Source organism: Stegodyphus dumicola, chromosome 7 (assembly GCF_044657685.1).
Source record: "Stegodyphus dumicola isolate Sdum_Otavi_A_Nest chromosome 7, ASM4465768v1".
Lineage (NCBI taxonomy): Eukaryota > Metazoa > Arthropoda > Arachnida > Araneae > Eresidae > Stegodyphus > Stegodyphus dumicola.
Window position 1 is genome coordinate 123,537,631 of NC_140774.1, and position 16,587 is coordinate 123,554,217.

General features: G+C 31.8%; 1 protein-coding gene across 2 annotated transcripts in view; it reads right to left on the bottom strand.

The window, feature by feature from the left end:
- The window catches only part of LOC118182129 (uncharacterized), a 388,309-nt gene that overhangs the window by 273,197 nt on the left and 98,525 nt on the right, over nucleotides 1-16,587 (bottom strand). For both annotated transcript variants that reach the window (XM_085820779.1, XM_085820778.1), the window contains exon 2: nucleotides 7,204-7,268. The gene's annotated coding sequence lies outside the window, so the exon portion shown is untranslated. The remainder of the gene's footprint in view (nucleotides 1-7,203; nucleotides 7,269-16,587) is intronic.

Here is a 16,587-nt window from a genome sequence, read left to right on the forward strand (position 1 = left end):
AGAAATCAGTCCTGATTTCAGCTCCTGCATACTTTCATTATATCTTTTTTATTCCGTCGAAACAGGAACATATAAGTGTAATTTTCTTGAATTTTTGCACTTTATTCTAAAATACAATCTTTAGAACTAAATTGCAAATATTATAATACTTTTCCCTTAATTGCTAAAATTATTGGAACTACAAATGGGCATTTTGCATTTAATAAATCTTTAGCTATTGACGATAACTGCAAAAGCAATCACATAGACCTCTACAATATCAGGAATGGTTTTCAGAGCAAAGAAAAACAAAACAAAATAATAATAGAATTTTAAAAATGTTAGAATTAAAGTTTTTCATCAAAAATTAATGTTTAGTTTTAATTTATTTCCCTACATGCCGTTTGACATTTTTTGTAGTTATTTGTTATCAAGAAAGGCGACAGATTCAGAGATCGCCTGGGGGTGCCAAAAGACGCCAATGAATATTAATAAAACGACTTTCTTACCAGTGAAGTTGATAATTTAGTTCACAACAGGCTTGCCTGCTCTTCAGATCTTATGTTGTGCGACATTTTACTTTATGGGTAACACAAACTTATTCAACTATTTCATAGACGATAAATGTCTTTAACGTACAGATACTAAGCACTTTAAATTTCATTTAAAAAAATCTGATGTGTACAACAAAAATTCTACTTCCTTGTACGGAATATTAAATTATACGCATTTTTTCTTGCATTTCATTTAACTTATTAGATTGAATTAAAGCTACTTCGCCGACAGCGCATAAACCACAATAGAAAAAATGCATTTTTAAAATTAACTTTGTTTACCATAGCGACACTCTGGGGCTAGGTTTACTTAACAGTATTATATTTCGTTCATATTTTAACTCAGAATGCACAAAATTTATATCATTTAAAGAATTATCTAATCGTGGCCACATGTTCTATTCAAATATTATAACAAAGCTAGAACGATGTATAAAAGAAATTAAGCAAACAAAACGAAAAAGAAACAGTTTTTCACAGACGATTGAGTATTTCTCATTCAATTAATTCAGTTTTCACTTCGCGACAAAACAAAAATACATAAAAACTCCAAATATCTGTATTAAAAATTACGAAGTAAATTTTAAATACTTATTTCCTCGAAAACATTCCAGAAAGGATCAAGCATGATTTAATTCGCAATAATAAATGAAGGCGTTATTTTTGTGTTGCGAAGCTTAGTCTCTCTAGATTGGCAACAAATCTACAATTCTGCTGTTTCAAATGTAAACAAATATAACCGCCATGTTATTTAAAATTTAACCGCACTTAAACAGCTTTTAAATTGTTGATAATTGTACAAATATTGCTTTCAGAATTACGAAAGGCATAAAAACTTTAACCGGAAGATAAAAACAACATAATTCAATCATTTTTAAAGCAAAAAATGTACAATTTACAAACATATAAGAGTAAAGAAACTGAGATTACTGAGCCGGGTAACAGAGTGGATATATTTATAAATATATTTATATACGTTTGGCGCGGCCGATTGAAACCAAAATACGAGGTGCACATCTAAATGTTATAGTAGTCTTATATACAAAATTTCAACGTTCTGAGGCTACTCGTTTTTGAGTTATGCGAGATACGTACGTACGTATATACGTTCGTACAGACGCCACGAAAAGTTCTCTTCAGAATTCATTTTAAAGCAGTTTTTTGGAGGAAAAGAGTTTTTTTATTCTGTCCTTACATATAGATATCACGCAAAAACATCGTTAAATGCATTCGAAAGCGGTCAAAGTGGATATTTTCGTTGAAATATGCTGCCTGAAGCTTTTCGCGATTACAATGCTTCCTTTTTACTTCGTAGAAGGAAGTAAAAATGACGAAAAGTTCAGCAGTCAGAAATCTACAGCGTAAATCAGGAAATTATAATGCATTTGTGCTCCGGTTACAGATTAAAATAAAATTTAAGTGCAAGTTTGTAAATTATCGTTTAAGATTTTGATATATTAAGATCAAGTTTGATATCATAAATATAATGTCCAAAACATACTGAAACGTCATGTAAAAGCTAAATACAGCCTGAATCATCTACTGTGAAACAAGGAAAAAAACCTGAAGACACTGAATCCTTTACCACTGTTTCATAGTAGTCGGAGTTCCTAGACACCAAAAACTGCTCATGCAGGCTTCTTGAAATTTGAAATATCTATAAATAAATATATTGGTCCTCTTCACTCTATATTTATCTTATAAGTTAACTGGCTATGCACTCATTCCGTCATAAAACAAGGCATTTTAGAATTTTTATAACATGTAGACAAAAAAAATTACCATGCCTTTATTTAAATGAAAAAACATGTGTTTAATTTCAAAAGAAGCCACGTATTTGCGCTCATCTTTAATTAGGCCCCATCAGGGCTAAGCAGCTAAAGATCGCTGAATATTGGTAGTTTGAGCCCAAACGAACAAGCTGGCTGCATATTTGTTTCCTCATGAGAAATGTTAATACAAACCAATCTTATCCAAATATTCCTCCATGAAAGCATCTCTCCTCTTAGACAGATGGTCCTCGTACGCTTTGTTATAATCAAATAACCTAGCCCAATCTCCATCAGATAGATGCTACTGTTGGCGAAGATGCCATGTTTGGAAAGACATTCCACATTTCATTTCAATAACAGCTTTATCATTAAAATCCACGCCAAACAAAATTTACATCTCATACATGTGGTAATTCGCTCCTATAACTCGTCCGCCTTTTCCTGAATCTGGCAACAGCGACAGCGGCGAGATACTTCTTCAAGCTGCGTGAGGAAATGGACAGACTTGCATTCCGATGAGGTTACGACACGGTGATTCATGCAACTGAACTATGCTGTTCGACGATGTTGATTGACGATATAATTTCGTTTCATGATGAATGAAACTTTTTATTTTACTTCCTTTCATTTTGTACATACCATAATCATGTTTATTCTTTCATCATTAAATACCTTTAAAAATGTCACTGCCTTCCTCTATTTTAATCCTAACCTCATCCTACATGGGGGCTCGGCCCCACGAACTCTTTCGACTCCTTGAACTAAAATCTGTTCTTCTCTTCAGCTTTTTAAATCCCCTAGACTACCACCGAATATAACGATAAATGTTGGACTACTATGGAATAATGTCGCAAGATCTCAGTTGTTGTGATTCGTCAGCATGTAAGTACATCTAATTTTATTCGATGAAGTACTGCTAATCAGGAAGTAATATTCTTTCAAGTTATTATGAATATTTGATTGCCTTTTTATGAAGTTTATTTGAAGAAGCGAAAGGCATTTGCTTTTGATGAAAATTCATTTATTTTTGAATGATTATTACTTTGAAGAATTAATATTTCCGTTTTCGAATTTGATGTTGATGGTAAATAATTAAACAGTTTTGATGAAGTTTAATTGAATAAACTAAAGGTATTTGATTTTGATGGAAATACATTACTGACTATTTAAAGAATTGTGATGTATTAAAATAGTTACTTTGAAGAATTACTTTCGTTTTCGAATTTGGTGCATAAATTTCTTATTTCTTGTGACGCCTATATTTTACAAGGACTGTACAGCAGTAATCGAAGTTATTAATTTTTATATCATATCTTAACGTGAAATTCTATTTTTCATTCTTAACATAGTCTTATATGAAGATTTGTTTGACGATATATTTTACCATTTGTTTGAATCATATGTTCACAATTTCATTTATGATTTTTGAGTTTTTTAACATCATAGTTATTGTGTAATATACTAAGAAGAATTAATATTATTTTGAAGAATATGAAAAATTAAGAGTATATTTTGGTATACTAATTTCTGAAACCAGATAAATAATATTTGATGAAATCGAAACATACATATTTTGTGGAATTTCATATTTGGTTAAAAACAAAACTGATAAATAATGGCTACACTTAACGATTATCCCAACATTGCACAGTCATTAAAAACTGCCAGCACCAAGCATATCAAACTTTTACATCGTTTAGTTTTTGGCTCACATGGTGATCGGCAGAATCGTGCTAGGTTACGCAATTTTTCTGGTTTTCCCAAACCATTTAACTTTAAAGATACGAAACAAAAAATTATCAAAGAATTTTCTCTCACAGATTTAATTGCCATATGTAACTTACTATATTTAGAATTTTCCACCGATATTGAAAATTGTGCTAACAATATTCTTACGAATTTAGCTGATGTCTCATTATTAAAATCAGATTCCGCTGACTACAGCGACCTTGAAGAAGACGCCTTGGTGTAAAGTTCACCCTCAACGCATAGCGTCGCTCAAACAGCCATTAATCACACTCCAGATGACTCTTTATGTAAACAAATGGAGGCAAAAATCTCTCTTGAACGCGCACCTGGAAATTTATTGCTTTCACAAACACAGACTGTTCCGTTTCAATGTTTTGGCTTAAAGGACATTATTGATTTGATCAAACCCTTTTCCTCTCGGGATAATTACAGCATTGAAACTTTTATTTCAGACATAGAAGATATTTTTAATCTCTATGAAATCACGAATCCTGTACACCAAGTAATTTTTGTTAAAAAATGTCTTACAGGTCCAGCTCTAACATTAATAAGATCAATTCGTGGAATTACTAATTGGGAACAATTAAAACACCATTTATTAGATGAACTTTCGGAAAAAATTAAAAGCCTTCAATTACATAAAATAATGGAATCTCGTCACATGAAAACATCTGAAACCTTACAAAAATATTTTTTAGCTATGAGAGACCTCTCACACAAAGGTTCTATGGATGATTCTTCTTTGATTGATTATATTATCAATGGTATTCCTGATTCATGAAACAACAAAATAATTTTATACGGTTGTAAATCCATTCCTGAATTTAAAGAAAAACTGAAGATTTATGAAAAACTCTTTAACAATTCAAAACATTTGAAGCAAAATACCCCAAAGAAATTTACAAATTCCTTTCCCAGTGCTAAAATTCATGCTAAACGTGCCTCAGATACTCAACCAGTGTGTTATTCTTGTGGTTTGGAAGGCCACAAAAGCAATACTTGTCCTAATAAATCTAATGGCAAATTATGTTATGGCTGCCAAAATTATGGTCACGTTCATTCCAATTGTCCCAAACGTTCTGGTAGTTCTACCACGGAATCTGCTCCTAATTGTTCTACATCTGATAGTACTGTAAATACACTTTCTACTCAAAATTTTTCTAAAAATCCTATGCATGTTGATATTCAACTTAAAGGAACTCAGTTAACTGCTCTCTATGACACTGGATCACAAGCAACGCTAATTAATGAGCAAGCATACCGCAAACTTGGTTCTCCACCATTACATCCTTACAGAATTACATTTTCAGGAATTGGCCGAGACACAGTTCAAAGCATTGGATTCTTTCAGGATTCCATTAAAATTCAAAACACTATTTTACCTGCTAAAATCCATGTAGTAAAAAACTACATGATTCCTCTTGATGCCATTATTGGAATAGACTTTTTGCAACAAACGCGATTTACATTTGATAAAGATGGTATTCATTTATGCAGCAATAATAATGATCAAATTTTTGTTAATTTTGCTAATGTTACTGATGATCACACATTTCCACCTTATCTTTCACACATCTCAAAATCGGAAATTCTCGAGGAAGTTCAACATATCATTACTCCTCACAAACCACACGAAGTTAACACTGCTATGGAAGATTTTCAGAAAATAACAGAAAATGAAAATCAGTTGAAGAAAGCAAGTAAGGAAAATGATGATGATGCACATGACGATTTAGAATTGGATTTAAATGATGACAATTTGGATTTAGATGATGACAATTTGGATTTGGATAACCACGATGACAAAGTTGATGCTGATACCAATCATGGAGCTCATGACGATGATGTTGATGAAGATGGTGATGACGCAGACGACGACATGGATCAAGATCATAATATTGATGATGACGACAATCATAACGCTAATGGTGCTGCTGATGATGATGGCACTCATGAAGCTAATGAAGATGATGATAATGATGTTGATCAAGATGACGTTGCTGTTGTTGATGAAGATCATGCCAATGAAGATGATGGTGATGACAACGACGATGATGATGATGACAGTCATGAAGCTAATGATAATATCGATAATGATCCAAGCGTACAGAATACTGAAGAAACTGCGAAAAATAAACTGAATCAATTTGAACAAGCATCTGCTGATCAAGCAAACGACAAAACACCTGCTAAAAGTGCAGAAACTCCCAAAGAACAGAAAGCCTGGAAGTATAAACGAAGAAAATTTAAACGAACTTCAAAGACAATGAAATTGCTGTCACAGCATGATGATGATGAAAAAGCTGCATTATGCATTGAAGCTCAACGGAACCTCCTCCGTTTACGGCAAACACATATACGGCAGTATAAGAAACGTCGCAAACCTGCCTGCAAATATAAACTTGGACACCAAATGCCAATAGCTGAACTGAATCTTCGACTTGAACTGAAACTTGGACTTAAACTTCGTCCCAAATTCTTCGGTCTTTATGAGACAGTTCATCCCTCTGATTATTACGAAGTACGAAAGATGCGCCATGACGACACCATTATGATATCAACCTGTACTGATGAGATGAACTGGTGGTACACAAAGCTAACATCCGCCACCTGGACATTGATTTTTTTTTCACTTTCTCTGCTTTTTGTTTTTTTTTCTTTCTTTTCAGATCAATCCCCAGGCGAGGACGCCCGGCAAGGCAGAATGGCCGTGTGGTAATTCGCTCCTATAATTCGTCCGCCTTTTCCTGAATCTGGCAACAGCGACAGCGGCGAGATACTTCTTCAAGCTGCGTGAGGAAATGGACATACTTGCATTCCGATGAGGTTACGACACGGTGATTCATGCAACTGAACTATGCTGTTCACGATGTTGATTGACGATATAATTTCGTTTCATGATGAATGAAACTTTTTATTTTACTTCCTTTCATTTTGTACATACCATAATCATGTTTATTCTTTCATCATTAAATACCTTTAAAAATGTCACTGCCTTCCTCTATTTTAATCCTAACCTCATCCTACATACATTTGTTCAAAAATTAAGCTAACACTGAAATTTAATCATATTATTTTCAGTTCATTAATTGAAAAATGATACAAGGCAATAAACAAATCTAATTAACTATTCGCTAAAAAAATCTTACCTATTTTTAATGAAATTTGCTTTAGCGAAACTTTTCTTGAGTCTCCAAAGGCAACTGTAATATACCTATAAAAATTAAACGAAATTCAATTAATTTCTAAACCAACACAGAATGCCATACATAATTGCTTATTAAAATTATACAGAAAATGGAGGTATGTCTGCATTACTTTATAATTACTTAAAAAGTAGAAAACAGTTAAAACTATCCAGGAAACAAATTACTTGAAGAGAAGTCCCGAATTTCTGGTGATTTTGAGCAGTAAGATTTCCATTCTAAGGACATACTTATTTAGACGAAAATAAAATCGCGAATTTTTTGCTATATTTTTATTTTAAAATTTGGTAGGGTCCTATAATCAGATGTGTTAATAAATGAAATTGCAGAATAACGGGAAAGAGTTTAATTATCGCAATGCATCGAATAATTACATCGTTTAAATACTAAATAAACTATACAGGTAATTACCGTATATGTAAACTGCATATCTATCGCTAATTATGTACTTTTCTCTTAACGGAACGCTACTTAATGCCAAACATAGACAGTGGGGCGAAATCTATCTAGACGGCGGCAACCCTAACAATAAGTGTAGCTTCATGAAAACAATAGCTATATATATATAAGAAATAATATATATAATAAGAAACTATAATATATATCATCTTAATTTAGAATTTCTCATCTCTTATTTATCATGACCATAATACATATATAATATTAAATGTCAGCTAGGACAAGGCTGTGCGCGATGTTTAATTTGAGAAATTCTCTGATGACTTTTCTGTATAAAAACAGAATGCTGTATCTATGGGGAGAGGGAAACTATTGATTTCCCTACGTATACAACGATCTGTTTCCATTTAAAAAAATCAGAAAACTGAACAAACTCAGCATCGCGCACAGCTTTGACATTACGATCACTAAGCATCATGCATATTATACGACAGAGATTTTCAGTCGGTGATTCGCGTACCGCTGGTAGTACGCAAGAGAAAAATAGGTGGTACGCAAAGAAATAACGTATATTTAACTATTAAGTTCAAAAATCTCGTGAAGAAAAAGAGCAATTGATAGAAATTTCCTATACAATTTCCTTACAATATTTTATTCATTTTTCTCTTTATACTATTATAAAATACCTCTCTTTATACTATTTTCGTTACAATATTTTCTCATTCTTCTCAATATTTTAAATATCCAAATATATTACAATATTTTATTCATTTTTCTCTTAATAATATACCATTTGAATTACATGAAAAAAATCTGATGTGTACACCACATGACTTCCTTGCACGGAATATTAAATTATATGCACTTGTCCTGCGTTTCATTTAAACTTATTTCCACGAATTTCATTACAGATAAATTTCTCATTCAATTCAGTTCTCACTTCGCGGCAAGGCAAAAATACATAAAACCTCAAAATAGCTTTATTGAAAAATTGGAAAATATAGAAAAACATAAAACTCCAAATACAGTTAAAACTATTAAAAAACAATTTTAACAAGTAAAATTAGAATTTCTACGCAAAAACCAGCAATTCGGCCATCGGGCAAGAAGGCAGATTTTTTTCAGTGCACACAGAAACTGACTTAATTCATTTCTGCTAAGTTTCAAATGTAAACAAACATGGCCGCCATAGCAAAAATAATTAGGCTTAGCTGCACTTAAACAACTTTTAAATTGTTGATAATTCTACATATATTGCATGCAGATTTACTAAAAATAAAAACCTTAACTGGAAGACAAGAACAACATAATTCAATCATTTTTAAACCAAAAAATGCCAAATTTACAAACATATAAGAATAATGAAACTGAGATCATTGAGTCGAACACAGAGTGATTATATATATATTTATATACTTTTCGTGCGGCCGATTGAACCAAAATACGAGGTGCACATTTACATGTTATAACAGTCCTATATACAAAATTTCAACGCTCTCAGGCTAATTCGTTTTTGAGTTATGCGAGAAACGTACGTACAGACAACACTAAAAATTCTATTCAGAATTCATTTTAAATCAGTTTTATAATTTTTTGGGGAAAAGAGTCCTTTATTCTGTTCTTACGTACAGATGTCACGCAAAAACATAGTTAAGTTGCATTCGATAGCGGTAAAAATGGATATTTTCGTTGAAATATGATGTTTGAAATTTTTCGCTATTACCACATTTCCTTTTACAAAAGTAAAAAAAAAAAAAAAAAGTTTTAGATTTTAAATTACGTTCAAAGGGGCATTTTTTAAACATTTTGTCTGTTACCTTTATTTATTAAATATCACGTTCTTCCCACTTAAACCATAAAATTCAGTTCAAGAACAATATCGCAAAATAGTTTTAAATTGAACATATTTTTTAAATTTCCGATACAGAATCTTGCGCGTTGGAGATAAAAATGTTTTTTCTCTACAACCTTGTCATTGCTCACTTTGAAATCCTTGAGTTTGTTAATAAAAAATTCGTTAAAATTTTCCAAAATATTAAATTGATAATAAAACAAATACCAAATTTCAAATTCGGTCTTCCAGATGCTCATATTCGTAGGAGGATTACGTCATTCAAAATTCGATGGCTCTATGTACCGTTGTTTTATCACAATGTGAGAAATATACATACATTTATGCAGATTTTTCATTATTTAATATCTTTAAATATAACACAGGGCGATAATACTTTGTGCAACAGTTTGAAAAGTGATTCGCCATTTGTAGTGAATCGACACAAAATCGCAAAACGAAAACAAGTCCTTCAGAGACAAAGCCCCTTTGGACTAAAAAAAAAATTAACATGTAATAACTAAGCGTTGGCGAAATAAATAACAATTAATAACGTGAAGTGCAAACCAATTAAAAAGAATAAGTAAACACGAATGCAGAAATGCGAATCTACTTTTAAAACAAGCCGCACATTTTATTTCTGACAGGTATTATTTAGTACAGAACAGTTCACTGTAACAAGCAGCTAAATAATACCATCAGAATAAGGACTCATCCATAACAGAGTATTCACTCATTCTTTCGACATCAACAAGACATGGCAGACAGACGTTTGTCACGACAATAGACACATTTTTAGACAAAAATAGAACGCTCGTTTCAACACCTGCTGAGTAAAATGGTCGCTCTAAAAACAACTCGTAAAAAGCCACATTTTATTGTTAACAGTAATTTTTAACAGCGTGGTACTTTTTCCTTTAAACTTAGCAAACACTAAATTAACTTTACTGGAAACATAAGTTAAAAGCTAACAAGATTTTGACTTCTTCAAATTTGATACTTATTTTCTTTGTTTCAAATAAATTTAAGTAAGGAAAATGAATTTTTAAAACAGCACTCACAAAAAAAAACTGAATATTGTTTTTATTGAATTTGTTTTGGATTAAAATGCTTTATATTTTACTGGAGCGCCTGACATGGGTTTCACGTTATTAAGCAACAGTGTTTCCTTCGCTAATAATTTAACTGCTTAAAAATAAATCAAAAAAAGCTTCCACATTCAGCGAGATTTACCAAATTTTCTTATTTGAATTCAATCCCATTACTAAGCATTTGAAAACGTAATCTTATAAATTTGCCTCTTGCTACCTGACGTTTATCTCTTCGATTTTGCTTAATTGCTTAATAGTTTGTTTTGGATTTGAACGATCAAATTTAAGAACTGGAATTGTTTTTTTCTCTTGAAATAAAGGAATCCAAGTTAATTGCTCCTGAAAGGAACAGGGGTTTTCTCCAAATCGGTAACTATCTGAATTTTGTTTGATACAAAAATAATGTGCTGCTTTTACACGTATTAATAAAAATTTTTATATTCAACCACTAATACTGAATAGTGAGTGGTAACCGAAAAAGCGGATTCCGAATCATCAGATGTTTACAGGGTAGAATCAAAGCTTTTGCATTGTGCGACAGCATCAGAAACTGTGCGAATATTTGAGCAGACTTTCTTGGCGATCACCTAATAGAGCCACATCTCATACCTGTTCGTCTGGGCGGACGGTCATATAAGTTTTCTTGAAGGAAGTCTTGCCGATATTGTTAGATGAGCAAAGCATACAACAGCCGCGAAGCAACGGTATATGTGATTCCAGCATAATGGCTCCCCAACTCATTTTAATTTTGGGGCTTGGCAACACTTGAATAAAGCATTTGGTCAAAGATGGATTAGTCATGGCGGTCATATTCATTGGTTTGCCCATTCGCCGGACTTGTCCTGTTGTCCAGATTTCTTGCTCCGTGGTTATTCGAAAGCCTATTTATCTGGTGTACTTAAAACTTAGCTTGTGTACTGAACTAGTGAGGAGCATCTTCTCACGCGCATTATTAGCGTGATCATCCGGTAGACTCCCAGTATATTCCAAAATGTCCGTGCGCTAATATTACACTTGCATAGTAGCTGGCGCTTGTAACTTCAGACACTTACTTATAAATATCGCTAATGTAAAGATTTGCTGATGAAAATATGATTACTCACATCTCTCTCTTTCATTTCTTGAATTTTACTTCCTACACACTAGCACATGAGGACTGTACTTCCACCCCCACATTGCTATGTAATTCCGAATCGTTCTTTGAGTAACTTGCCCTTTCCTGAGGTCTGTACACGCTTATACAAATCCTCATGTATATGTTTCTAATACATTAATAACATATCGATTTCGAAATTTCTAATTTTCCTTTTTTCTGTACATTATCCTCTGCATACAAAATAAAACAGAATGGTGGAAATGAAATTTTACAGTAATGTCCAGACTACTACCTTCTATAGATATTTTTATTTTTAATTTTGTTGAAATATTAAATTACTTTTTAAGTTTCTTGATATTTTTATATTTATATCACTCTACATTCAAAAATGAAATGCCAAAACAAACGGATATTGTAAAATTCTTGTTTAGTATAGTATTAAACAAGAAATATTTAGATTTTGAGCAAACATTATTGGATGTAAGAAGATATTTGTATACTTTTTTACATTTGTTTTTAGTTGTAAACTCTTCTTTGAAGTGTTACCCGTTAATATGATCTGAAAACTTCAGATTCACGTTCCCCTTTTCTTCTATTTTTATCCTTGTATTGTTCATAAGAAAGCGTAGTCGAAATGACGTAAGGAATTAACATTTAGGAAACGCATCACTGTAAAAAATGACCGCTCTTGGAAAAGTAAGCCAGTGATGAAATCAGCCACTGACTCACGCATTCTTGTATGGTCAAGGGCAGTAATCATTTTTAAAGAACTATCAGTTTCTTTATTGATATATTCATGCAGTTCTTTTAAATTCGAAAAATAAACAATGCATGGCCTTAACCATTTGGTACATAATCTTATCCAGCTTGATATAAAAAGAAAATAAAATATTTAAGGAAAGTTGACTCAGCAGTTCACTCGAAATTCCAGTAATTAATGCACAATCCTAATGGTAAGAAATTCAACAAACTAAGACACACTTTAAAATCGAAGCCTTATATTTTGTGTAAAACTTAAAAAATCGTTTCTCATCAACACTCGAAAGAAACTACTTACAACTAAATGCTCTTAAGCACAATTAGTCTCTGTTGTTATTTTAAAAATATACTTTTAAAACTAACAGTCGAACTTATATAGATGTTCAGCAATAAAAACGTTTCTTAAATTATTCGCCTTTAATTACTTCATAAAAACTGAACATACAAATTTTTCATTTAAAACAATTGAGCAAACCAGCCAAAAACATTCTTTCAGTTATTTCTAGGCTATCTTTATTAATGTTCTCGTAATCGTTATTTTTAGTTTAAATTTAAATGATTAAGGAAAATTTACTATGCATTTTCAGAAGAGCAAACAAAATTCTATAAAACTCATTTTTAATATGCATTTCCTTGAAATACATTATATTTATATATGAAAGAGATTAAATAGAATAATAATGTTATACCTATCTTATAACTATCAGCTACTAAGAAGTACAGTTTTAAAAAATAATCATTTTTCTTAACAAAGATTCTTTTTAAAAGAACAAAAATAAGAATTTTTTAATCATCCATTAACGGTCATTTATGTCATTCCATTAGTATGCAGAATTAATAAATATTAAACAGCATAACATAAAATCTGCCCATTCTCACTCACTCACAAAAAGAGGAAAACGTTAATGGACTTCTCTTTCTTCAAAAGATAGGCCTAAGATTTATGCAAGCAACTAAAGTTAATGAACTGTTATTACTTAGCAAACTAAAGATATAATATCAGATTAAATTTTTACACATAGCAACAAAGTTTCTCGTAAAGCACTTAGCGATAACCACTTTGCTATTTTTTGTCGGAAGGTATTAAATTATTTTTTACGTTGTTATAATGACTACATAGCGCTTGCTCAAAAATAGCTATATTAGAACGTGTAGAGGTCATAATACTTAAATACAGTTTTAGAAGCAAATGACTTACCACCCTAATACGAAGCAAAATGTAACTTACCTATTTCGGGAGGAGGCAGTAAGAGCGATAACCATCACACGCAAAAAGTTGAGGAACGATAAACAACTAATACTTACTACTTCGCGAAGCCATATCACTCAGCAATGCAATGCCAACAAGAGGCGTCTTATTTCAAAGATTAAATGCAGAAAATAAGTATGGAAAGATTTACATCATTGTGCACTTGTATCAGAGAAGACATGCAACTATTGATGAATGGGAAGCATGAATACTAGGATGAATAAGAAATTTATCCCCCCCCTTACCTGCGAAAGAACTGTCACATGAAGTGAGGAAGATAGATCGATCCTGTCCATCAAGGCAGACTCATCCAGATCATGCCCAGATCTTAATTATTCACAACAAGGCATTTTTAGAAATGATGATATCATTTAATAGACTTAAATGCCACCGTTTATAACGTAATTTGTTCTAATCCATCATACCTGATGAGAATGCATTCCTTACATACTACAGTGAAATTGACTTTTCAGAGCTATAATAAGCTTTTTGTCTGCACGATGTGCTTTATACCCTTTTATTATTAATTTTAAAATGAGTTTTATTTCTCGAAACCTAAATGACAGACTTTGATGTCTCTGTAGTCATCTTTCACGAAGATTAGTACGAAAGGACATGCAGAGATTCAGGGAAGTCTTCATATAAAGTGAATATTTAATATGTAGATCTTAAAATTGCTATGTACAACCTATGTATTGATTTTAGATCTCCTACCCAGATCAGGTCTCTCTAAGTTTAGTCCAAATAGGTTCTTGAAGCTTTATCTGAAATCAATAATCAATAGCATCTATCGCCCTTTAAAATTTTTTTTAAAAAATACTGTTTTATAAAACTGGTTAGGCCCAAAACATAACTCTTAAATTATGTAGTTATAAGCTTTATCTCAGTGAAGAAAATATAAAAAATCCGCAATGCCCACACTGGAATATGAACTCCAAGCCTCTTGAGTGCCAAACGGACGTACTTCCAATTCATGAAAGCACGCAGTGAGAAGAAAATTTTTTGATTCTCTCCTACTTAAAGGGAGACTGGGAAGGTTAGGACCCGTCCCTAAATTGAGGTTGTGATGAAAAATCGTCCATAACTTTTACTTCGAGTGATAATTTTACAGTAATTTAGAACGCTTTTTGAGGTCGGGAGACATGAAAAATCAGCGATGTCCTAGCCGGGATTCGGATCTTTCGATTGCGAACAAGATGTACTTTCAATTTCACCTCGAAAGCACTTGGTAAGGAGAAAATTCTTTACACGATTATATCAAATTATAACGATTTCTTGGACGGTTATACATGATCCTTATTCCTCAATTAGCAAAACTTTCTGCTTGAAGATGAGGGACCTGTGACCATAAGAACCATGTGAATCATGAGAATGATAGTTAGAGTCTGATATAAAACCTTAAGCTTTTTGGAAAGGCTTAATTTTATATATAATACTAGTTTAAATTAATTAAATGACAATATGTGTTACTTTAAAATGAATAAGTTTTCAGATAAATAAAATGAACAACAGAAGTAGTCATGTATCAATATCTTCAAAACCCTCCATTATAGTAAAAATCTGTGTACTTTTACAAAAAAAAAAAAAAAAAAAAAAAACAGTCTATCAGATGTGCAAAATATACACTGAAAATCCTAAAAATATTATGCAAACTGTTTGAAAATAAAAAAGGCTATAGGTGGCTTTAAGGTTTTATTGTTTAAAGGTTAGTCTTGAACATACTTCCCATTTCGAAGTTTCTTAGAATAAGCTAAAGAATTCGATACTGTGAATGAGTGAGTTACATAAATACAAAATCTATTATACAAAACGTGAAAAAAATTGTCAATTAATAAAATGCTCATTATGCTTTAATGCATTAAATACAAAGTGCAAAATTTGCCACACATTGGTAATTAATGTCTTCACAAGGCCAAACGCAAAGTTAATACTAACATGCTGGCTTATCCATTATAAAATCATTAATCATAAAACAAACAATTTTTTAATCAAATTGGAAGAGGAAAAAAATAAAACTATATTCTTCTCCCAAATTTTTCTGTAAATTTTTCTGGGGCTATTAATTTTACCAAGCGCTATTTTGCGCTATTAATTTCCAATTATTTCGATATATTTTCTCTAAAACAAACATCAGAGAATTGCAGAGACTCCGCATAGAGCAAATCTTCGTAACAGCGGGTATCTACCAAATGCATCTCCTCATTGTTCCCTTTAGAAATTTAGCAGAAAATTTCTATATTCCTGCAAATATTTTTACCACAGTTTTTTCCATTGTTGGTAAATTCTAGATGACTATTGGGTTTAAGGAAAAAACTATCACGATTTGTTTATAAAACTGTTGAAACTTGGAATACAACGAAAAGAATGCAACGAAAATGTAACGTTGCTTGACTGAAGGATTGTTATAAGCATGGGTGCTTGAAAAATTGTTCCGCTTTTGATTGCCAAATTTTGGTACATTCTGAAAATTTGGTAACTTCTACTGAAGTGGTTGCGATAACATGTAAATATCATTGTTTAGTAATAACCGAATATCTCCGTGAAGTTTTATTAACACATAAAGAATATTTTACTAAATAGGATATAAACGCAGCGAAGTAAAAAGTTGAATTTTATATTTACAGAAGCTCTTAACTAAAATTACCTTCATAAAATCCTCGTAAATAGGTGTATAAGGTGAACATTTTAGGAAAGAAACTTGTAGCCACCTCTTTTGAATTTCTAATTTACGAACTACGCATCACATAACATCATTCATGAACTAAACATCACATAACAGTACGAACACATTAAATTGTATTTGAAAGATAATATCTTAAAAAAATAATGGATTAAGAACTTTACCTTTTGCGGTAAACACTGTATCAATAATCAATGAGCTTAAAATTTAAATAAGTGGACA